The sequence below is a fragment of the Bactrocera neohumeralis genome, unplaced genomic scaffold (assembly GCF_024586455.1).
Source record: "Bactrocera neohumeralis isolate Rockhampton unplaced genomic scaffold, APGP_CSIRO_Bneo_wtdbg2-racon-allhic-juicebox.fasta_v2 cluster11, whole genome shotgun sequence".
Classification (NCBI taxonomy): Eukaryota; Metazoa; Arthropoda; class Insecta; order Diptera; family Tephritidae; genus Bactrocera; species Bactrocera neohumeralis.
In genome coordinates, this window is record NW_026089624.1 from 1,469,908 (window position 1) to 1,496,271 (window position 26,364).

The 26,364-nt window shown below is 36.5% G+C and overlaps 1 protein-coding gene and 1 pseudogene across 33 annotated transcripts in view; one reads left to right on the top strand and one right to left on the bottom strand.

The window, feature by feature from the left end:
* LOC126765673 (putative dual specificity tyrosine-phosphorylation-regulated kinase 3 homolog) overlaps positions 1-26,364 on the bottom strand; it is a 293,060-nt gene that overhangs the window by 127,535 nt on the left and 139,161 nt on the right. The gene's annotated exons all lie outside the window — the stretch shown is intronic.
* Positions 6,032-6,234, top strand: LOC126766314 (small nucleolar RNA U3; annotated as a pseudogene).

A 26,364-nucleotide genomic window follows, 5' to 3' on the forward strand; every position in this document is an offset into this window, starting at 1 on the left:
AGATTTTCTCACCACCCAATATGAAATTGCGGAAAGGTTAGAAGAAAAAATAATCAAAAGTAAGAACACTAAATACGACCAAAATGGAAGCTTAAATAGACCCCAAGCTAGAAGCAATAAAAATTTAAACAAAAGTTTTTACAACACGCAAACGTTCACATCAGAACAAAGAAAACAAACGTCATGCGAACTATGCACAAGAGGGCATAAGCTTAAAACTTGCGAGAAGTTTAAAAAATTAAATATTAACGAAAGGAACAACTTTGTCAGATCAAAAAGACTCTGTACAAACTGCTTGTCCTATACACACAATCTTAAAAATTGCAAAAGCAAATATAATTGCTTCTATTGTCACAAAAGACACAACTCAATGCTTCATTACAGCAGATATTCCATCTCACCCCAAAGAAGCGCTTATTCACAAAGAACCATGGATATAATTGCTAAGGCAAATCCCGAAAATTGCCAAAAGACACCCTGTTGCTCAAAGGCACAAAAAGTTCAAACGCTACACAGCGAAACACAAAGTGGACTAGTTACAGAACTAGTTACCACCACATCAACTCAAGTTGAGAAAAAATCAAATAAATGCCTTAATTCACAATTAAGGAAATTTCAAGATATAGGGAAACTTCCCCAAATATTAAACAAAACTAAGGAAGATCAGTATTGTGAGGACTTTTCTAAAGCCACAACTACTCGATCAAATAATGGCCGGTACGTCGTACGACAACCACTAGAGCCACAATTTTGCAATACCCCACATAAAGGTGTAAAAAGCAAAGTCAGAGTTACCTCTGACAATCCAAATTGTTAAAAGCATATACAACTTTTCGGCCCCGCAGGATGGCTTTCGCCAATAATGAAAAAAAAAATAATCTGAACAGATCCTAGAGCGGTGGCGGGCTACTAAACGCCAAATTAAGGCATACATAAACCCATAAAATATAACATAGTTGCAGCAAAAAGTCGATGAATCGACACTTTTCGTAAATTTTCAAAATAAATAAAATCTTAAACCAAATTAAGGTTCAACGAGCACCATATGCCCAATGCGAAAGTGTGACGCACCTAGACTAACCAAAAGCAAAGGTAGCTCTTATCGCACATATGTACATAAGCTCTCCTCATAAGGGTAGGTGGTGAGAATCTGCTGAACAACTTGAACATCCCACCTAAAAATTATAATTCTAAATGAAGCCGTTCGCAATTACCGGCCACTCTCTCGCAAGATCCCTCTATTGCCACAGTCCTAACTCCAGGGCTAAGGAGTACCCATTCTGGCCATATCTGGCCAGGCGTGGAGTTACTATCCTCCATAAGCCGAGAATAAATAAAGTCCAAACATTGCCGATAATACTGAAAAGGCATATAATAAACTACCGGTATGCCAAACCGATAAATAATAAATTGTAAATAACAGCTAATAAAATTAATAAAAGCAAACAACTTTTTTGGTATAATAATACAATACGAGTAAGTCGTCAAAGCACGCAAAATCAATTAGTACCTCAAGCACCAATATTTACACAAAATACAATTGGCTATTAAAACCAAAATCGCCTCGGTTACTCCACCAACAGTAAGCCGAATTACATGCATCAGATTATATACATAAAACTAGGCAAAATATTTGCCTAGGGGGCCCAGGATGTTTAAATGAGTTAAGCATCCACCCCCTCTACTCGGTAAATCTAGCGCATCCTAATGCGACAGCTCAATTCACCACAGCTGATGGCACCAACACAACTCACCATACCTATACACCCACTCATCAAAAAGGATGGACAAGGAGAAAGCAGACACTATTCGTTCTAAACCATTAGAAACGTCAATTCGCTACCAAGTTTCGACTAAACACTGCCGTGTCGATACCTACACCAATATACCGCGATTTCTACCTTTTTTGACATCGATGGGCGGAAATTCGATCACCAGCAGCGTCAAATCATATTCGGCATTGGAGTCTTGCCGCCCCGCTTATTAACATTTTCTTTTTAAATCAAACATATAACATTTGTGATATTTAAATTTGTAACTTCGTTATTTTACATTATTAAAATAAAAACAAAATGTATAATAAAATAAATTTTGTATACATTTAAATAATATTGAAACCGCGATTCACCACCGTAAGAGGGACCCTCCGGTTTATAATAAAAGCTTAATTCTGCGATTCTGACCCTCCAGAATAAAAAAGCACCTCTTCCTAGAAGAGATAAAATAAAAACAATTAACAAAAAAAAAACAGAAACCGAAAATTAGACAAAATGGCTAACGGTGACGCTTTGACCTTAGACTTAATAACTCGCCTTACTGCTGACAGCAACATAGCATTACGCGAGGAAGTAGAGCAATTACACTCACAAATAGTAGTCAATACCAATACTGCAACCGAATTGCTAACACAGACAATAGACGATAATACAGCCTGTCAAGAATCGTTAGACGTAGTTAAATCCGTACCTGAATTTACTGTTAGTTGGAGAGAGGCAGCGCTTAACGCTATGAGCCTATACGTGAGGGGCAGTAGAAAATACTTTGCTGCACTCACAATACTTAGAAATAAAATAACGCATGATGCAAACGATGCATTAACTAACCATGGAACAGTCCTCAATTTCGATGCAATTCTATCTCGCCTATACTTTGCATGTGCGGACAAATGTCCAATACATATAATCGAACAAGAACTAAGCATCTTAAGGCAGGGTGCAATGTCGGTTGTAGAATATTACAACCTCGTCAACAAAAAGTCATGACACACGGAAATAACGCAGACTTGACAAAAGAGTTAAACAAAAAGAATAGGGAACATGCCTTAAGAATTTTTATAACAGGACTAAACACCCCATTACGAGACATAATATTCTCTCTTAACCCACAAGATTTACCTGACGCGTTAGCAAAAGCTCAGAAACTTGAATCAAATATGAAAGAAACAGGTCAAACCCAATCTATACTTACAAAAATTTAAGATTTCCTTAACGGAACAACCCTCCAAATGCCAATATACATTATAAATTTCCGAAACCAACTCCAATGGATATAGATCCATCTGTATCCAGACTTCATAATAGAAATTTTAATGTGAGGGAACAACAAGGCAATAGCAATTTTTATCAACAACAAGGAAATAGCAACTTTAATCAAAATACAAAACCTGTGCAAACGGATGCAAACTTTCAGGCCAATAGGGGACAAAACCTGCAAGCACATGGGGTAAAGCGGCATAGAGGAAGTAATCATAGCTTTCGCCGGCAAGAGAAGAGGGGACGAACTCCCCTATCTCAAATTACATGACTGCAAATTAAATAAAAATTTAAAAGCTCTAGTCGATACGAGAGCAACCTCATGCTACATTAAGCCTGGGGTTTATAACAATAAAAACGAATTAGCCATTTATAAGCGCATTAATAACCATATTTGGAGTCGAAGAAATATTCTATGAAATAGAGGGATTAGAATCGGATCTCCTTTTGGGATACAATTTCCTTAAAAATATTGAGGCACTTATCGATGTGTCCAATGGGAAAATTAACTATAGGGTAAAGAATAACTTGGAAAATGAAAATAAAAGTATGAATATTTATTTTGAAAACAAAACTAAGGAACAAGAAGCTTCAAAAAAACTAGCAGAGAAAAGTATCGATAAAAATGAAAGAAATGTTAAAATTGTGGAACAAACAAGTTCTACACCGCCAGCCGAAGGTTATACCGGCAATATAATATTAATAAAATTTGTTTTGATACAAAAAGATCTTAAAAGGCCAGCTGACGATTTATACCAGCGTAATGAAAAAAGTAATTATAAAGAAAATATTGTGGAACGAAAAAGTTCTACAAAGCCAGCTGAAGATTTATACCAGCATTAAGAAAAAAAATTATAAGGAAAATATTGTGAAACGAAAATGTTCTACAACGCCAGCCGATGAATTTGCCGGCAACAAGAATGATAACTACGTAGGTTGCTATATATACATATTTCTGGCCTAATAATGTAAATAGGCATATTTATCAACGAAAATGTTTTTTTTCTTTTTTTTTTGAGGTTATACTTCTTATATGAGATCGGAAAAGGTTGCGATAGATTCAAGTTGCGCAACCTTGCTCAATATGAATCTACGCAACCTTGTCTGCGAAGATGTTGAGGAGCAAGCGAAGCGGTGACAATCGGCGATCGTTTGTTCGTTTCTTTCGGCACAGCTCGGCTTTTCTACCAATAACACAATGTTGCCATGCTTATGCTGTTGTTGTTTTTGTAGAACAATGTTTCAATTTTTGGTTGGTGACATATTCAATAAAAAAATCAATTCCGTTGGGATTCGAACCTACGTACCTCCTAACGTGCTCATCGTAATTTTTGAAACGCTTACTACCTAGACCACCATTGACACTTGAATTGCGTTGTCCTAATTATGGTTTGGTTATGCATGAAAGAAATATACAATGGATCGCCGATTGTTGGTGACATATTTCATTATTTGTTTGGCAATGTATGCAAATATATGTACATATAAGTATATATGAATGTATGAACATGCAAGTCAATGCGCGCACATGTAATAAGTACATATATTGATAAGTGATGAAAATATGATTTCAATTTCTGAACACGCACATGCGTATACATACACTCATATGAGCATGTGCAGATACACAAGATATGATAGAAGATGTATGCCTTTTAACATCGTATACTATACAAATAAATATTTTTCTTACTAATAGAAATTAAATTTATCACAGCAATATACATAATATACATAAACATAATATTGATGTGGTAAATTTAATTTCTATTAGTAAGAAAAATATTTATTTGTATAGTATACGATGTTAAAAGCAAAAAATTAAAAATTTATTCTGTCGAGATTCGAACCTGAGACCTGTGGTATCATCTTGACTTTCCAAGCGCTTACCACCAACACCACCATTGACACTTAGGTTGCGCTGACTTAAGTATGGTTTGGTTATGCATGTACATAAGAAACATACGATGGTTCTAATAATTTTGTTTAAGTATAGAAATATGCTTTTGTAGAACATTTGCTTTCGCAAACATACAGACAAATGTGCAAATGACATAATATATGTATGTATGATTGTTTCGCATTTTGCTTCTACGTCGGTCAAATTTCTATACAAAAATCGGCTGAAATGTATGAGAAAATAAAAAATGGACAACTAGGGCAAATAATTTTTAAAAAATTTATTGACAATTAAATATAAATGAAAATACATGTAAATTTACTTAAATTTATTTAAATTTATTGAAATTTCGTTTCGCATTTTTCGGCACTTTCAAATTAATTAATATAAGTAAAATTCACGACTTAACCCGCACACGTCTTATTCGCGCAAAATTTCCAACTTTATGAAAATTGGCGCAATTATTGACACTTCAATTTTATGTAAAGTTTAAAACATGTTTACATGAATATATAATATATTTGATTTTGGCGCAATTATTGACACTTGTCTTAACATACAAAATTGGGCCAAAACGAAACAATGAAATACATAATTACTTTTGCATGTCAATATGGAAATGCCGACGGCAAAACGCAAAGGCATATATTGGACATATGTACATACATACATACAAGCGATTTCTTGGTTGAAAGCAAAAATTGAAGCATGAGAAATTGAAATGTCGTCGCGACGCGTCGTCAAAACGAAATTCCTTACATTCGTACATTGCGTATAAATCATGAAAATGTCATCATAATGTTTAGGTAAATCTTTTATATATTTAAAATGAGTTATTATAAAATATCACCACCTAGACCACTATTGACACTTGAATTGCGTTGTCCTAATTATGGTTTGGTTATGCATGAAAGAAATATACAATGGATCACCGATTGTTACCTCTTTCCTTACTGCTGCTGCGCATATGTATGTTTGTGTGCTTGTTCATTATTGAAGTTATACTGCTTTTTCTTTCCTTTGTCTTTCATTTCTGCGAGTTCTCCACTATTTTATGTGACCATTTGTTGAAATACCCTGCGTTGGCCGTTGAAAAATTAAGGCTATACTTTACAGGATCGTTTCTGTAGTTAGTCTTCATTTACATTTTTTGGAAATCGACCCGCGATGACGAGGTATATCGTTTTATCTGACAGCGTGAGGTTTAAGAAGTTCATTTCCAATTGTGTCTTGTGGCATATTAGAAATGATGTTTCTTCGAAAATCGTTCGCTTACAACGGATAAAACGACTTCTGAGTGGTGATTTTAACCCTGTCTTCATAACGTTATTTTTAACCCTTTAAGTCATAATGATACGCCTACATAACAAGACAGTCTTCTCCGAATGGGACTAAGTATTTGTTTAAATATTAAAATAAATTTTATTTCTTTTATTTTTTTATTGACTTTAAAAAGCAGGTAACATGTTTTGTAGCATTTTTGTATGAGTTACAAAGTAAAATTTTGCGCTCGTTACATACGGATTTTTCACATTTAAAACATTTCATTTTGGACATACGAGGAATTTTCGATGGACAAAACGCGCAGTATTTTCTTTTATTGGAAAAAGATGGTTCTTCGTTACTATTGCTATCATGGTTGGGTGCTTCCGCAGGCATAGTAGCTGCAATACTGCATCGCAAACTTTTGGACAATGTTAGTATTTCCCGTCTTTGTTCCATCCAAGGCATTGATAATGCCAGAGAGAGTACCTTCATAAACTCCTTTCGATTCAACGGCTTTTTGCCTGTGGAAATCATATTATGGCAGTAAATGGCATACGAGTTTATAAACGAAATATTAAGCATGCCATAAAATACAGCCATGGACCACCTATTCGTTTTTCTGGAACACGACATGAGTGAACACATCTGGTCGAATGTGTCGACACCTCCCTTTGTCTGGTTGTAGAGTAATATAATTTCCGGCTTTCCAGAAGTTTTTTTTATTGTGCCTGGTTCATTGCAGGAAGAGAGCAAATATACCATCTCTGATGGCTTAGGTTTATAGGACGCTAAAGTTAAAGGACCATCAAAGCAAAACATTGTTGTGCCAACTGGTCTTGAGCACGAATTTTTCATTTGCTCAGGTATTTCTCGCTTGTTGGATCTTATTGTTCCAACAATGGTCAACTTATAAGGCTCTTTTAGCAAGCTCTTTGCTAGTTGTACGCACCAATATCGCAAGTAATTTTGCGACAGGTACCTTGTATTGGTCTTGTTAACTTTTTCATGTAGTATTCACCTAATGGCATCGTTGAAGTTCTTGTTGTCTTGCCCAAATATGGGATAGCGTTGAACATATATTTAATAGCGCTATCACAAATCATCACGATTTTTATGCCATACTTATTCGGCTTACTAAGCAAATACATTTTGAAAGGACAACAGCCACGAAAAGCTAACAGCTGTTCGTCGATTGTATTGTAGCTTCCTGAAGTATAATTATCGTTGCACTGTTTTATTAAGAGATCCCACACCTTTCTGACACGTACAAAAGCATCGGTGGGGCGCAGAGCAAGCCTCAATGCTTTATCATCCGTTTGCAGCCTTCTAATTAAAAAATTTAACCTATCACATCTCATAGCAGCAATATACCTCTCTCCACTAGGTTGTAGTTGTTCGTGTTAGAGATAGCTCTGCATTCGTTCACTGTACTATTTCTGATATTATTTCCTCAGTAAAAAAAGCATTGAAGGACGAAATCGGATCACATAATGCTTTTCATGCTCTTGTGGGACCTCTTATTGTTCGAACAACATTCATCGATAGAACTCTACCGTCATTTATTCCCTTCGAGGTAGTCCAGCAATATTGACTTTAGCTTCTTAATGTTGGCTGAAGTACTCTTACTGTCCGGCTGTCTAAAAACGAACTATTATTGTTGGATTCTTCGTGTTCCGGGTCTGGCAATATATTTTCGCGATTCTCCTGCACATTAAGATCTTCATCTTCCGCGTCACTTTGAATATCATCTTCCAATACAGCATCTCCTATTTCACTTTCATTTTCTGTTGATCTACATTCATCTTGATTTGTTAAATAAGCAGCTATTAGCGCGTCGTCTAATCTTCCATCTTTTTCTATTTTGCTTTTATTTATACTTGTATGTACTAAATTTGAATAAGAAACACAATAACTAATAATCACTCAAAAATTGTAAAAATAGCACACAACATAAACATACGTCTCAGAGACGTATGGCTCAGAATATACAAAACTTACCACCAAAAGTCAACTACCACTGAAATGCTGTATGTAACGACTGAGATAAATTCAAATATGCATGCGCTGTGAAAAAAATTGTAGGAGGGAGAGCAAAATGTAAAGAGGTCGTGCGCCTCTCAGACGTACGTTATGAAAGCAGGGTTAATGAATTAATTCCTTTTGGTTGAAATGCTCTACGTTGGCCGTTGAAAAGTTAAGACTATACTTCTCAGGATCATTCATTCCTTTCATTTCTTAAAAGAAATTAATGACCTTTAGAAATATGCATATTTGCATTATTTCGTTGTCATTTCCATATTCGTAGCAATGGAATTTCAATGGCATAAGTAAAGTAATGGCCGCCGATTGTCACCCCTTGCCGCTGTAGCAGCTTCGCCTACAAACATGTGTAAATATGTATGTATGTATACGTATGATCGTGAATACATATCGACGCAGATTTTTGCGAGAAGCACTAGAAAGTTGTGCAATTTATGATTTTTAGCTTTTGTCATCGTCGCGAAAAGACGACTTGTTGGCAAAGGCATGCTCGGGGAGATAATAAATTATAATAAATTTATAAAATGTGAATTTAAGTTTTCTAGTTTTCTTTCATACAAAATGATATGCGTTTCTTGGAATATCACTAAGAAGTATAACTTCATCCGCGCGTAGGGACTCCACGCACCTTTTTTCTTGTCAATTGCTGTTTTGTTTCGGGCTCATTCGCATAGATCCATGATTCGTCACCTGTGACGATCTTATAAACGATCCAACGAGAACAAACCTTTTTTACGGCCAGGTGTTCATGCAATATCGATTGTATGCTGGTGGGAGAAATGCATAGGCATGCCTCTATCTGAAGGTATGTTACATGACGGTCTTGCATTATCAGTTCACGTACGGCATCGATGTTTTCTGGCACAACGGCTGTTTTTGGACGACCTTCACGGAATTCGTCTTTGAGCGAGCGTCGGCCACGATTGAATTCGTTGTACCAGTTTTTCACACTGCTATAGGATGGTACTTTATAGCCATACAAAGATTTTAGTTCATCGATGCACTCTTGTCGTGATAATCCACGTCGAAAGTTGTGAAAAATGATCGCACAAAAATTTTCACGAGTTAATTCCATTTTTTGGCCGAGATGAATTTTTTAATTCCCTGTAAATAAAACAATTCACTATTAAATGACAAAACGTTCTGAGTGATGTTATGCTAAAAATGTCAAACTTTCCAATGGAAATGTCAGATTGCACCAGGCAACACTTAGTGTTGCCCTAGGCCAGAATATATATAGCAGCCCTCGTACTCCATACTGGGTGAAAGAGGCTCAAGAATTAATAACGCTGATGATTATTTTTAATTGGAAAATAATTCCGAAAAGTTAAATACTGAAAATCAAGATGAAAAATTAACTGAACTTAAAAAAAAATAAAAGAAAAAATTGCTCAAACGCATTCAAATATCAATACAAGCTTTCCCTTCATGACAAATGTAAAAGCGGAAAATGAGGATCCGATATGGAGCAGACAATATCCATATCCCTTATCTGTAAACTCGTTTGTTAATGAAGAAATAAATAAAATGATTAACGATAATATAATAAGACCTAGTAAAAGTCCATACAACTCACCAATTTGGGTGGTACCAAAAAAGGGTACAAATGATAATGGAACACCAAAACTTAGAATGGTAATTGACTACAAAAAATAAATTAGCATACAATTTCTGATCGTTATCCGATTCCGGATACAAACGTAATGCTGTCTAATCTAAACAAAGCAAAATATTTTTCAACCATTGATCTAGAATCAGGATTTTATCAAATTTTAATGACAGGAAACGATATTGAAAAACAGTCTTTTCCGTTAATAATGGCAAATATGAATTTTTTAGGATGCCTTTTGGGTTAAAAAATGCCTCTAGAATTTTTCAGAGAGCAATGGATGATATATTGCGAGAAAACTCTGTCACGTTTATATGGATGATATAATTATTTTTTCAAAAAATGTAACTCAACACTTAAAGGATTTGGAAACAATTACAAAAATATTAAAAATGCTAATATGAAAAATTCATTAGAAAAATCAAAATTTTTCGCGAAAGAAATAGAGTTTTTGGGTTATATAGTAGCTCAAGATGTCATCAAAACAGACCCAAATAAAATAAAATTAATCTTAAACTATCCAATACCTAAATGTTTGCGAGCATTAAGAGGATTCTTGGGACTTGCAGGATATTATCGGAAGTTTGTTAAAGACTATGCTGCGATAGCCAAACCTTTGATAATATACCTATCAGGAGAAAACGGTAAGATTTCTAAAAATTAATCAAAAAAATTTGAAATAACTCTAGATGAGGACGGAATATCTGCATTAAATAAATTAAAAAAAAACTATTGGCTTCAGAATGGAATTTATACAGCCTGACTACTCAAAACCATTTGTATTAACTACCGATGCATCTAACCTTGCAATGGGTGCGGTACTATCGCAAGGAGATAAACCAATTACCTTCATTTCAAAAACTCTTAATAGCACAGAAAGAAATTATGAAACTAATGAAAAAGAGCTTTATGCCATTGTCTGAGCATTAAAAAGTCTACGAAATTACCTCTATGGTGTAACCAATTTGGAAATATGTACATACTGATCACCAACCATTAGCATTTGCTTTGTTTGAAAAGATGGCACGCAATTATAGAAGAATTTTCTCCAAAATTTGTATACCAACCCGGTAAATCCAATATTGTAGCTGACGCATTGTCGCGTCTTGAATTATATAACACTAGTAATAACCCCCGATAATCGGGGGACTCCGTTATTTAAAATGAAAAAAGTAAAAAATTTTTTTTATAAAAACTCAATTTATTCAAGTACTTCATGGAAAACTACATTCGTAGTGGTTTTATTTTGGTCGTAAGTCTTAACTTTGATATCTTGAGAAGATCGTACTCGACTCAATGCGACATACAGCTGGCCATGCGTAAAACAATCCTCCTTGAGGAAAACATCAACTCTTGCTAGAGTCTGCCCTTGAGATTTGTTTATTGTTATTGCGAATGCTACAATTATTGGAAATTGGCGACGCTTTAAAATAAAGGAAGTGTTGATTCGCTGGGCTGTAAATTTATATGGGGCAATAAAATTTGTATCCCTTGTGATTCACCGGTTAAAATTTCGACCTACAAACAATTACAATGTAGTGCTTTTACTATCAAGCGAGTCCCATTGACCAACCCTTCATATTTATTAAGATTGCGGATTAACATCACAACTGTTCCAACCTTAAGCCATAACTCATGAGGCGCTACTCCACTGAAATTAAGGGAGTTTAGAAATTCTGTAGGGAATCTGACATGCTCTTGAGGATCTTCAGAAACGACAGTATCCACGCTATAATATACCCTTTCTTCACCGGGCAACATATTTACTATTTCGCTATTTATTATCGTACAGTGATCATTTTTTGGACACAAAATTGCCCGATCCTTCAAATGGTTTTGACTTATAACACCAGACTGAGGCTGAAATATCCAATCCACTAAATTTTCATTTAGCAAAATTATCTCTTCTGGTATATTGATTTTCGACTCTGGAGAGAGCTCTCGACCGTCTCCAACACGCAAAAGAAAACTGTTGTATAAGGATTCTTTAGAACGCATATTCGTTGAGAGTTTGAGACACCTAAAAAATTTCCAAAGGGAGCGCCGTTTCGAACAATTACCAACTATAGCGGCGCGTGAGCTATTGGGCACCACAGGAAGAACTTGCCTGAAATCTTCTTCTTCTTAATTGGCGTAGAAACCGCTTAAGCGATTATAGCCGAGTTAACAACAGCGCGCCAGTCGCTTCTTCTTCTCGCTACGTGGCGCCAATTGGATATTCCAAGCGAAGCCAGGTCCTTCTCCACTTGGTCCTTCCAACGGAGTGGAGGTCTTCCTCTTCCTCTGCTTCCCCCGGCGGGTACTGCGTCGAATATTTTCAGAGCTGGAGTGTTTTCGTCCATCCGGACAACATGACCTAGCCAGCGTAGCCGCTGTCTTTTAATTCGCTGAACTATGTCGATGTCGTCGTATATCTCGTACAGCTCATCGTTCCATCGAATGCGGTATTCGCCGTGGCTAACGCGCAAAGGACCATAAATCTTTCGCAGAACTTTTCTCTCGAAAACTCGCAATGTCGACTCATCCGTTGTTGACATCGTCCAAGACTCTGCACCATACAGCAGGACGGGAATTATGAGTGACTTATAGAGTTTGGTTTTTGTTTGTCGAGAGAGGACTTTGCTTCTCAATTGCCTACTCAGTCCGAAGTAGCACCTGTTGGCAAGAGTTATCCTGCGTTGGATTTCTAGGCTGACATTGTTGGTGGTGTTTACGCTGGTTCCAAGATAGACGAAATTATCTACGACTTCAAAGTTATGACTGTCAACAGTGACGTGAGTGCCAAGTCGCGAATGCGACGACTGTTTGTTTGATGACAGGAGATACTTCGTCTTGCCCTCGTTCACTACCAGACCCATTTTCTGTGCTTCCTTGTCCAGCCTGGAGAAAGCAGAACTAACGGCGCGGGTGTTGAGGCCGATGATATCAATATCATCGGCATACGCCAACAGCTGTACACTCTTATAGAAGATGGTACCTTCTCTATTTAGTTCTGCGGCTCGAACTATTTTCTCCAAAAGCAGGTTGAAAAAGTCGCACGATAGGAATCGCCTTGTCTGAAACCTCGTTTGGTATCGAACGGCTCGGAGAGGTCCTTCCCGATCCTGACGGAGCTTTTGGTGTTACTCAACGTCAGTTTACACAGCCGTATTAGTTTTGCGGGGATACCAAATTCAGACATCGCGGCATAAAGGCAGCTCCTTTTCGTGCTGTCGAAAGCAGCTTTGAAATCGACGAAGAGGTGGTGTGTGTCGATTCTCTTTTCACGGGTCTTTTCCAAGATTTGGCGCATGGTGAATATCTGGTCGGTTGTTGATTTGCCAGGTCTGAAGCCACACTGATAAGGTCCAATCAGTTTGTTGACGGTGGGCTTTAATCTTTCACACAATACGCTCGATAGAACCTTATATGCGATGTTGAGGAGGCTAATCCCACGGTAGTTGGCGCAGATTGTGGGGTCTCCTTTTTTATGGATTGGGCATAGCACACTTAAATTCCAATCGTTGGGCATGCTTTCGTCCGACCATATTTTACAAAGAAGCTGATGCATGCACCTTATCAGTTCTTCGCCGCCGTGTTTGAATAGCTCGGCCGGCAATCCGTCGGCCCCTGCCGCTTTGTTGTTCTTCAGGCGGGCAATTGCTATTCGAACTTCTTCATGGTCGGGTAATGGAACGTCTGCTCCATCGTCATCGATTGGGGAATCGGGTTCTCCTTCTCCTGGTGTTGTGCGTTCACTGCCATTCAGCAGGCTGGAGAAGTGTTCCCTCCATAATTTAAGTATGCTCTGGGCATCAGTGACTAGATCACCTTTGGGGGTTCTACAGGAATACGCTCCGGTCTTGAAACCTTCCGTAAGCCGCCGCATTTTTTCGTAGAATTTTCGAGCATTACCCCTGTCGGCCAGCTTATCAAGCTCTTCGTACTCACGCATTTCAGCCTCTTTCTTCTTCTGTCTACAAATGCGTCTCGCTTCCCTCTTCAACTCTCGGTATCTATCCCATCCCGCACGTGTAGTGGTCGATCGTAACGTTGCGAGGTAGGCAGCCTGTTTTCTCTCCGCTGCGACACGGCACTCCTCGTCGTACCAGCTGTTCTTTTGCACTTTCCGAAAACCAATGGTTTCGGTTGCAGCTGTACGTAAGGAGTTTGAAATGCCGTCCCACAGTTCCCTTATACCGAGTTGTTGACGAGTGCTCTCAGAGAGCAGGAGTGCAAGCCGAGTAGAAAATCGTTCGGCTGTCTGTTGTGATTGCAGCTTCTCGACGTCGAACCTTCCTTGTGTTTGGTGGCGCGCGTTTTTGCTGCACAGAGGCGGGTGCGAATCTTAGCTGCAACAAGATAGTGGTCCGAGTCGATGTTAGGACCTCGGAGCGCACGCACATCTAAAACACTGGAGACGTGTCTTCCGTCTATCACAACATGATCGATCTGGTTGGTAGTTTTTCGATCCGGAGACAGCCAGGTAGCTTGATGAATCTTCTTATGCTGGAATCTAGTACTACAGATAACCATATTTCGGGCCCCGGCGAAGTCAATCAGCCTCAACCCATTTGGGGATGTTTCGTCGTGGAGGCTGAATTTACCGACCGTAGTGCCAAATATACCTTCTTTGCCCACCCTGCCGTTAAAGTCGCCAAGCACGATTTTGACATCGTGGCGGGGGCAGCTCTCATAAGCGCGCTCCAAGCGCTCATAGAAGGCATCTTTGGTCACATCGTCCTTCTCTTCCATCGGGGCGTGGGCGCAAATCAGCGATATGTTGAAGAACCTCGCTTTGATGCGGATTGTGGCTAGACGTTCATTCACCGCAGTGAATGATAGTACTCGGCGACGGAGTCTCTCTCCCACCACGAATCCTACACCAAACTTGCGCTCCTTTATATGGCCACTGTAGTAAATGTCACAAGGACCTACTCGTCTCTGTCCTTGTCCCGTCCATCGCATTTCTTGGACGGCGGTGATGTCAGCCTTTGTCTTTACGAGGACATCAACCAGCTGGGCAGCGGCACCTTCCCAATTAAGGGACCGGACATTCCAGGTGCATGCCCTCAATTCGTAGTCCTTATTTCGTTTGCCATGGTCGTCATCAAAAGGGGGGTCTCTCATCCGAGGCTGGCTGTAGCTCTTCACTGGGGGTGTTTTTTACGTGGCGGGTCCCAAACCCAGCGCACAACCCTTGTAGGGAATGTTTCGCCTTCTCACTTTAGCTCGCCTTCGAACGGATGTTCTTAGGCTACCCAGAGGATACTTGGTCAAGGACCGGAAGTAGTGAGCTGCTTGAGCCATGTGTAAAAGAATCGTTTCTGGCCACTCCCAAGTGAATGGCGATCAGAGAACTTTCCTCACTTGCGTGAACTTCTACACATGACTCCATCCTCCATTTGCTCCATTGCCTGAAATCACCACCTAATAAAATAACCTTTCCACCAAAAGGTATTTCATTTTGGTGAATATCACGTAATAATCGATCTAACCATAGTAATTCAGTCCCAGGAACCATGCTAGCTTCGTCCCATATTATTGCTGTAGAACATTTGAATGCTTTTCCGAGGGTGCTATCTGGCTTAAGTAGAGAAACAGAAGATTCAGTCAAAGGTATTGGAAATTTGAATATATTATGTGCCGTTCTTCCGCCAGGAAGCAAAATAGAGGCAATCCCTGTCGAAGCCACGGATATCAACTTCTGTCTGAGGCTACGAATATGGTGAATAATACTCTTATAAAAAAAGTTTTGCCAGAGCCGCCAAGACCATCAACAAAGAATGCCTTTACGACATCGTTGCTACTGGAAATTGCATTTGTTATATGGTCGAATATAATCTTTTGCTCATGATTAAGCTGTTCCTTTAGTGTTTGCGCGTATAATACTTCATCATCTATATTATAATTCTCAATTCCTGTGTCTTCAGTGGTAAGATCATCTGCAGGTAACCCGAAGTCTTTTAAAGATGTGTTATGTGATTGGAAAATGTGACTAATATTTCTCAATGCTAAAAGCTCGCTGGTGTTTTCTGAACTATTTCTTAAAAAATCTTCACAAAGACGCAATTTAAATTTTCTCCAGAGCTCTATTGGTGAGGTTGGTTCTCCAAATATGCAAATCATTGCAAACATACGTCTCAGTTGCACAGGCATTTTAAAGACAGATACTTCTTCAAGTGCAGCGGTCCACTCTGTGTCATTCGCTAGCAACTTTCTCTTTACTGCTGATTCCCAATAAGAAGAGAGATGTTCCCTGTTCACGGTTAATATATCTGAATACGACCTCGGTCCTTTTAACGAAGTTAGTAATAAACGTAAAGCAAAGAGTTCCCGATTTTTTGGATCGACCGTATACATTCTACCAATTGCATTACTCGGACGTTTTCTTCTTTGCCATGAGCGCGACGCATCTTGCCAAGTATAGTACTCAGGAATTTGATAATACAACAAAGTATTCGCAAATGGATCTATCGCATTCAATTTAAAATATGCGGTTAAAGTGGTATCGCGGCATCGAGCAAGGGTATAAGAAATCGCAGCATTATCATCACGAAAATAAATATTTTGTGAGTCTGGAAGGTGAACGGCTAGAGCTTTTACCATGTGCGACTTTTCTTGCACTGAAAATTCCAAAAGCCTCCAACAGGCTTCAGGCGCGCTAACATTACGAGCGTCTATAAATGTAGATATTTCATCATGATTATCCACGCGATCAATTGGGTGTTCAATAATTTGAACTGTTGCGCAATCATATCCTTTGTAAATATATTTGTGGAGGTATTTAACGCTTTTTATCGATGAACATATTTTGACATTAATATGGGCACTGTATTTTTTGGTCAGATATTTGTTGTATGGGACTATCCATCGGTTGTCTATTTCAATTAAATGTTTATTGGCACGAACAACTATTTTATTTCCTTCATTGCGGCGGCGATATTGAAGATAGCCGTTAACGTTTGAAAGCGTATTAGCATGAAAAGTTTTCGGATAGTTTTTGGAGCAAATTCACGTATCAGTCATGCAGGGCGATGATGAATTAAGTACTCCACATGGGCCATGAATCATACATTTTGAGACTATTTCATACAACTCAGGCTCTGCCTCCTTATTAGGAATCTCAGCGCAAACAACCAGGTCAATTTCAGAAGGCTCGCGAATAACATCTTCTTCGTGAAATGCTACTAAGATGTTGGCATGTGGTAGACCCCGTTTTTGAAACTCAATGACATTTAGGTAGTATTTCATCTTTCCAAACACATTCCTCTGGGAAATATCTTTCATAAGCTCATTGAGCTTCTGCTTAAAAACCCGGGCTATCAGTTCTGGACGCATTTCCGGTCCCTGGTATCTCTCAATATTCTGAATGACTTCTGGCCATTTTGGGTTGTATGTAAAAGTTATGAAAAGCGACGGTTTTCCATATTTTCTAACCATAGCCATAGCATCCTAGTAATGCATGTTCATATTTCGAGGAGAGCCAACAAAACTTGAAGGAAGTACAACTATACGACCAGGACGAACACTTTCCATATTTGCACCACGCATTAAGTAGTCATGCAAACCAGCATATGTTTCAACACGTAGCTCTTTCTGATGAGTTCGCAGAAATGCCAGACGTGCTCCTTCAATTCTGACATATTAGTCAACTAAATACTGTTGCCAAAGTTTACCTGACGCATGAAGCAAGCTGAAACCTTCTCTTACCGCATACGGTAAGCAACAAACTGCAGTTGGGTTAATTTAAATCTACATTCCGTTCGATGAACCTGTTCATGCAGAAGAGTTTCATCATATCCTGACTCGCCATAAGGAAACAAAAGCGGATATACTAATGGATCACACAACCTATGTAGCGTTGGGACAAATAATAAATTCTGCATATCAGATTTCCGTGAAAATATTCGCAAATTTCGATTTCCAGGTGGTTCACCATCCTCTGTTGTAAAAACGGCCGCAATTTCTGAGCAGTTTGGCAAATTATCACGTCGATCAGCGCTGTTAAAAAGTAGCATGCTAATTCGGCGAGCATTGCGATTTTTTTCTCTGGCCCTCTGTTCCTCTTCGCGTTCAACCTGCGCCATATACTTATACTCATTTGCCAAGGGGTTAATATTTGAAAGCATTTCGTGGATTTCTCTCAGCAAATACCTATCGCAGTTTGAATTATGTTGTGCCCTTATATCAGTTGCTTGATCCGTGTCAAGAATAAACAGCTGGGCGTAGGAGGATTCTGAAGGATGATCTGCATGAAATGGACCTACCCTATGATATATTGATCCATGTATTCGGAAGCAATATGGTCCGCGCCCTGTAGGCTCCGCAATTTTCGCTTCGAATGATGCAAAAGCAAACGAACTATTTAGCTGCCGAATATTCTCCAAATAGTGTCCCCGCCAAGAGCTCAAATCATTTTCTAACACAGCTTTCAAAAACTCAGGTACACGTAATTCTTGAAGTTTAACTTTTCCGCCATGACAACATGTCGTAAAGCCATTTCTTACCTAGTAACAATTTCAACCAAATATTGAGACAATAAGTATGTATATACATATATTATGAATATAAAACAATGAAAAGTACAGGTACCTTTTCACTTCCGGAATGTTTTGCTTTACAGTGTAAACATATATTAGTCAAACCCCCAAGCGAACTATACTCCGGAAGAACTACGGAGTTTAGGGCAGCTTTGAAATAACTTGCCATAGATCCTGCATGACCACGGCTCTAATAAAACAGGTCAATTCATATACATACATACATTAACAATTAAAAATTCCTTTTTATCTATAACATTCACCTCTTCTCTTCGACCTGTTAAACTCCTTTTTCGTCTAATTCGCCCTTGGTTTGGCATTTTATTTTTAATAATTAATCTGAATCTTAACTGAAATTCGATGTAGTATGTATGTATTCGCTGGTAATAGCCGCCTTGACTTTTGGAAGAAAACTGAACTGACTCAAAGCTTACCTAACGCAATAACACTTCTAATCAAAATAACGCCGACAACAATATTTCTGTTAGATTTTGCACTTGCGTCTTCGCCCATACATTTGTATACACATACATATGTTTGTAAGTATGTATGTGTGAATATAAAACAAGGTAGAGTGCGTATGTCAAAGCGCAGTGTTCCTTAGCTCGTACATACATATTCGTGAGCGCATGTCAAATCGTAGATAGCGCCTTAGCGCATGCATATGTATGTATGTACCAGTGCACATGCCAAAGCAAACATTTGTCATTTGTAATATTCGTCATTCTCTTATTGTCATAGATAACTTGATTAGAATCTCTTTTCTTGCTCTCTCGCTTGCAGCTGATCTGTTTTCTGAGCTGGCAACAAAACACAATCAGGGTGCCGTCAACGAACAGTTAGTGAAAAAGGCGGGATGCCAGAAAAGCAGCGCTATAATCAGCGTTTGAAAAACTACGCTACTCTCGTAGCATTTCATTTTACTCTTTCTACCGCTCTCACTTTGTCGGGAGCCGCAGCACATAGCCTTAGCATAACAATGTAAAGTATGTGCTCTACTCTGCTCCGAGTTTTGTTAGGTAAAAAACTATAGCTGGAGCGGGAGAAAAAAATTAAATTCTGCGCTATGCTCTGGCGTAGCGGTAGCAAAAAATTGGGAGCGGTAGCACAGCAGAGCAAATGAAAATTTTCATGTGCTACAGCTCCCGAATGTGTTTGTTGTTTTTTTTTTCTTTTTTGCTATTTTCTGGCATAATATTTGAATTAACTGAATAATTCAAACAAAACAATGTTATGCAAATCATTTTGGCACTTGTTGCATCAAGTGCCTTTATAAATCTAAAATCAAATATTTTAAGAAATATATTAATAAAGTGAATTAGATAATAAGTGAATAAATTATATTTTTTTTTTATTATGTAAAATATTTACCAATTTTATATTACCAAAAGCATCATCTATTCCAAATGTATTACAATACTCAAATACTATGAATTTTCGAAATTAATTTTAACTATGTACATATACTTTCCCCCTTTTTATATACATTAGGGTGTTTTTTTTTGAACTATTAATTTTTTTCAGTCCCGTCACGAAATACCCCAAAAAAAAATTCCCTGAAAATTTTAGCCTTAAATATTAACATTAAGAACTGGACCGAGGCATGTAAAAATTTTCCATAGAAAATACACTACAATCCTGATTTTTATCTTTAAATTCCCACAGATCAGAGGTATTTTATGGCATCGCTTTGACTTTAGACGCTGTAGCTCTTGTCAGTTATACAAAAAAATGCGAATTTCGTGGAAAAATCAGGTTTATATACCTCGCCTTTATCTTTTGGAATACACGTGGTTAATATTCATCTACTGATTACCAGTACTAGTTTTAATCCATTGCACTGCGTATTTGCAGTTCTATTCTACCATTCCCAATATTTAGTAATTTTATCATTTTTTAGGAAGAATCAGTTTGAAATTGTACGCATATACATACTTCAATGTATATTGCAAAGAATCGAAAAGATTTCTCTATATCTAAAATTATAATAAACCTTTTTATCAACACTCCAATTATTCCGCTTTATCTTTACGTTAGATATCGCGTTTGGTTTGTTATGAATGCATTTGCGTCCTTGACCAATAATCTAGCAAAGTATCCGCAGTGCCTTGACGATGAAAATTCCAATGTCATTTTTTGTTGTGATATTAAATATATCGGACGGGCTCGTCTTGAAAAAAAAACTACCTGGTTAAGAAGCAAAATCAGTATAACCCATATACTAAGCATGTTTGGAAATTAAAAGTTTTACTTATTTCTTTCTATTTTTGAATTACTAAAATTTTCAAATGATTCTTACATAAATTTTGAACAAATGCTTATGATTTGAAATACAATTTTTGTATTTATGAGCTGTATTGAATTTTAGCATAAAGAGATAAAATGTATCATATGTCCTTACTCTGCTTCTAAACTACCTTCCCACCAATTTTAAGCCAAATCGGTTCAGCCGTTCTTGAGTTATAAACGACTTTCTTTTATATACCAACTTGTACCATACTTGTAAATGCCAGAAAATAGCAAAAAAGAAAAAAAAAAACAACAAACACATTCGGGAGCTGTAGCACATGAAAATTTTCATTTGCTCTGCTGTGCTACCGCTCCCAATTTTTTGCTACCGCACCGCCAGAACATAGCGCAGAATTTAATTTTTTGCTCCCGCTCCAGCTATAGTTTTTTACCTAACAAAACTCGGAGCAGAGTAGAGCACATACTTTACATTGTTATGCTAAGGTTATGCTGCGGCTCCCGATAAAGTGAGAGCGGTAGCGATAGCATAGCAATAATTTTAGAAATTTTGCTGCTACGGAGTAGTAAATGAGAACCCCGGTTATAATTACTTGACGAAATTTGTGTGAAATGAAACTGTGCGAACATATTTTGGCAAAATAAATGTTTATGTAAATTAATTAATGATTTTGCATTTTAGCATTTACATATATATGTATGTATGCATTTTCAAAGTGTTTAATTTAGTGTTTTGTATAATTTATTAAATACCCAAGTTAATATTTTTCAGCAGTGGCATCATTGGCAAATGTTATAAAAAATGCGAGTTTTGACAGCTCTCTCTCGAACCAAAGAGTCTCGTATCAAGTTATCTATGCTTATTGTCATTTTGCTACCGAGCAGACAACATTGTTGTTGTTAGATTTCGCACTTGCGCCTTCGCGTATGTGGGTATGTGTGTAACGAAAGCAAATGACAGAAACATTTGTAATTACACATTCTCTTACATATATGCTCTTTTCTGTAGAAGCGCTGCTTATATTAGCTTAATGTAAAAATTGAAGAACTTTAAACGCAAATATATCAAAAGTGGTTCAATGAATTTAAAATATGTAAAATTTGTGCAAAGTTTCAGATCGCACACTTTAATTTGATGTATTATTTGTCTCTGTACGTTTTGTAGATCTCTGGAAATAAGCGCTTTGTCTTAGAATAATATATAGATTTCCGATGATTCCCAAAGTCAGGAATCTCAACATTCAGCTGAAAGTAGTGATGATACTCAGATACCCGAGACAAAAAAAACATTAAACCAATTTAAACAACAAATTTTACTAAGTAAAAATAGATTTACAATACATGAGCAAATTCGAGAATTTGGAAAAATAAGCCATTTAATTGAATATGATACTGTTGATAATTTAATCACAATATTAAAGGAATATATCAAACCAAATATAGTAACGGCAAAACATTGCTCAATAGAGGATCTATACGAAATACAAGCGAAAAATGTAATAAAAATAAGAAAGGAAGGGCTAAGTTCGGGTGTCACCGAACATTTTATACTCTCGCATGATAAAATGATAATCGAGATTTCATTATCCGTCATTTACATTTTTTATTTTGCTGTAAAATTAATTAGATTAGATCAATTTGTGTACTTTGAGTATTGAATTGTATTTCATTTTCTAATGTATATATGCAATATACAGAGAAGGCAGCAGATGGAATTCAAAATAGCGTTATATTGGAAGAAGGCGTGGTTGTGAACCGATTTCACCCATATTTCGTACATGTCATTAGGGTGTTAAGAAATTATTATATACCGAATTTCATTGAAATTGGATAGCTATTCCAAATTTTTGGTTATTGAGCAAATCGAAGATAAGATTAATTTAGAAGGTAAAGTGTTAGAAATATTACAAAGTTTCCCTAATATAAAGAAGTTAACAATAGATAATGAACCAGGATTCACTACGGTACAATTTAAGTCCTTGATGCAGAGGCTTCAAATAGAAATATTTTTTGGCAACCCAAATCATAGTACCACGAATGGTTAAATTGAGAGGGTACATTCAACAATAATTCAAATTTCGCGATGCATTAAAGAAGAATATAATTTAATAAGCTTTACTGAATCAATATTTAGAGCTGCCCAACAATATAATAAAACTATACATTCGGTAACTAATGAGAAACCATTTGAAGTACTTTATAATAATTTCATGATATTTTACCAGACAAACTTTTATCAGCACCAACTAAGATGCTAGAAAGACACAATAAAAATATAATTTATAAAACATATGTATTTATGCGGAGATGTTATATATGAAAAGATTACAGGAGAGAGAAATAAACTAAATCCTAGATACTAGAAACAAGTAGTAAAAGAAGACTTAAAGAATAAAGTTAGAATTAACTACAGGAATAGAATAGTACATAAAGATAATATTAAATCTTGATTATATATTTTTAGACGATGATACCTATAATTATTCTAACATTAATTACTAATACTCGTATAATGACAGACATTGTGGACTACACAAGACAAGACTACGTACTTGTCGAAAATGGAGATGTTTGGATTTATGAGGAATACGGGGACCTATTTCACATTACTAATTTATCTTATTTTGAAAATATAATAGCAGACGAAAATAGAAATTTTTACAGTAATAACGAACAAAATCACGACAGCCTAGGAATTATTACATAGGAAACAGAATATAAAATTTTGATAATTAGAACTTTATTAGAACAATTAAAACAAACCCATTTTAGGCAAAAAAAGGGTATAAATGAATTAGGAACACTATGGAAATTAATAGCTGGTACACCAGATCATGACGACTTTGTAAGAATTAATGACAAATTGGACGAACTAATAATAAATAACAATAAACAACTCACAACAAATTCAGAAATTTTTAAAATAATTACAGAATTAACTGACACTGTAAATAATATTAAAGGTGATACCACAAACAGAAAAATTAAAAGAAAACGAAATCAATATGTTATACATGAACTGCAAAATTTAATAAATTCATTTACTTTTGACAAAATTGGAATTTTAAATCCAACAATTTTACATTTTGATGAACTAAAAAACATAACATATTACCAACACAGTATAATGACTATAACAGATTTAATGGACATTTCTAAATTTAAAATAGCCCAAAAAGGAGACATAATTATAATTTATATAAAATACCCCAAAATAGAACTAACATGTAAGTACTATAATGTAAGAGCCATAGCTCAATTAGATGGTAAGCTTATTATTGACCAGAACATAACATATTGTAAGAACAAATTTTTTAATATTCAAAATTGTAAAACAGAAATTTCAAAAACCTATTGTAAACTAAATAAAAAAAACCACATGTTTGTCAGAAATTTTATACAAAAAACATAGAAAATGTAATAAATTAAAAGCAAAAAGTTGCAAATTGAAGAAATTAAACCAGTTTCAGGAAAAAATATTGTAGACAATCAAACATTGAATGGAACATACATTCCTTAATAACATTTGAAAATTATTCTGTTATAAATAATCAAACTTATGAAAACATTGAAAAAAAAATTTGTAATTATTTTAAAAATAATCAAATAAATAATTTTGAAATTTTAGAATATATTGAAACAACTAATAAACTGTTAAAATTAGATAATATAAGACAAGACAAGAACATCACAGTCCATTCATTTTTTTGGTACATAATTTTAATCTTGGGAATAATTTTCGTAACTTACTTAACATTAAAATTAAAAAAATCTCGCGAAATTCCCAAACCAATCAAAAATACGCAATTTCAAGAAATCACTTATAATGCTCAATTGGATCAAATATATAAATTAACTCAAAATAATAGTGAATCGGTGACGATTCATTTTAGGAAGGGTGGAGTTAACGACAGCCTTCGCATAGCAACCTTACCGTAACTGTAAATAAAATTGAATCTATGCACTTTGCAATTACACTGTATCATTAATTAAAAGTCTTAATTAACTTTTTGATTATTTAATAATTCGAAATGCTTTTTCCGTTCTGAATCCAATAATCCACTCTTATCAAAATAATATCGCTCGCCCTCACAAGAAGGCATAACAATAACAATTGCAAAGAAAACAAAACTCTTATCGTTCTGCTGTTCAAAATGTATAAATATTACTATTTCAGAAATACAGATTGATTTGTATCTGGCAATCCACGAGAATCACGTATTCTCATTTCATTCGCGCGTTCGCGGATATAAAACATATTTTTTTTTTAAATTTCCTCGTCGCGGGAATTAATTTGCAGGGTTGTTATGGAAATAAAAATAGCTCTATAGGTCCCGTAATCACTAGACATTAATCCTATTCAAAATATCTGGAACTTTTTGGAAAACCGTATTCGAAAATATCGAATTTCTTCAAAATATGGCCAAAAAACTGGATTATCGACTTAGTGGGTCAAAATATCCCGAAATAATACTAGAAATCGAGTGGGGAGCATGTGTCGACGTCTAGAGACAATAATTGCAACAATATGTAGGCCAAAAACCTGTAAAACAATTGTAATTACTATTGTTTTATATAAATAATCATTGGTGTATGTAAACTTTCTTGATTTTTTGATTCACGCAAGTTTAGAAAGTTCTCTAAGCGCCATTCACTAGGGAGTGGCCAGAAACGCTTCTTTTACATATGATTCCCACAGCTCACGACTTCCGGCCTATGATCAAGTATCCTCTGGGTAGCCTAAGAACATCCGTTTAAAGGCGAGCTAAAGTGAGAAGGCGAAACACCCCCTTCACAGGATTGTGCGCTGGGTTTCTGACCCGCCACATAAAAAGCGCCCTGAATGAAAGATATGTAATACGGGGGGAAAAAATAATACGAATTTCTAATTTTAGTTTCACACGATTTCATTATCATCTTGCCAAATGTCACATCAACATAATCATTAGTGTTTAGTATACGCTTGACTTTCTGAAGTACATAAAGTGCACTCGGCTCTTATTACGAGGAGTGAAATTATTCAACAAAGAAGATGCATAAAATTTTGTTCGCGGAATCAAATTTCTGGTGCCGAAACGTTCAAAATGTTGGAAAAGACTTTAGGTGATAACTTTCTGTCCCGGGCAAGTCTTTTTGATTGGTACAAACTATTCACACTGGGCCGAGAACTTGTTGACGACGAACCATGTCCAGGAAGGCCATCAGCATCAGCTAATGATCAACTTCTTCTTCTTCTTAATTGGCGTAGACACCGCTTACGCGATTATAGCCGAGTTAACAACAGCGCGCCAGTCGTTTCTTCTTTTCTCTATGGGGCGCCAATTGGATATTCCAAGCGTAGCCAGGTCCTTCTCCACCTGGTCCTTCCAACGGAGTGGAGTTCTTCCTATTCCTCTGCTTCCCCCGGCGGGTAGGATGATCAACACGTCAATAAAATAAAGGAATTGGTGTATCAGAATCGACGATTAACAGTCAGAGATCTTACTGGCAGCGTTGAAATATATGGGAAGAATCAATGAAAACCATTTTGAAATATTATTTGGGCCTAAGAAAAGTGAAAATATGATTGGTTTCAAAATTTAATTTTTTTCGAAAAACTGCGTTGCGCTATCGTCTGTGAAACAATACTTTTTTACTATCAGAATGTCGTGAAACGTATTTTTACTAGCGAAAGGTCTGGGATCTATGCTTACGACCCGGAAACAGACGTCCATATAGCGTGAAAATGTGAGCCGAAGTCGAAAAAAC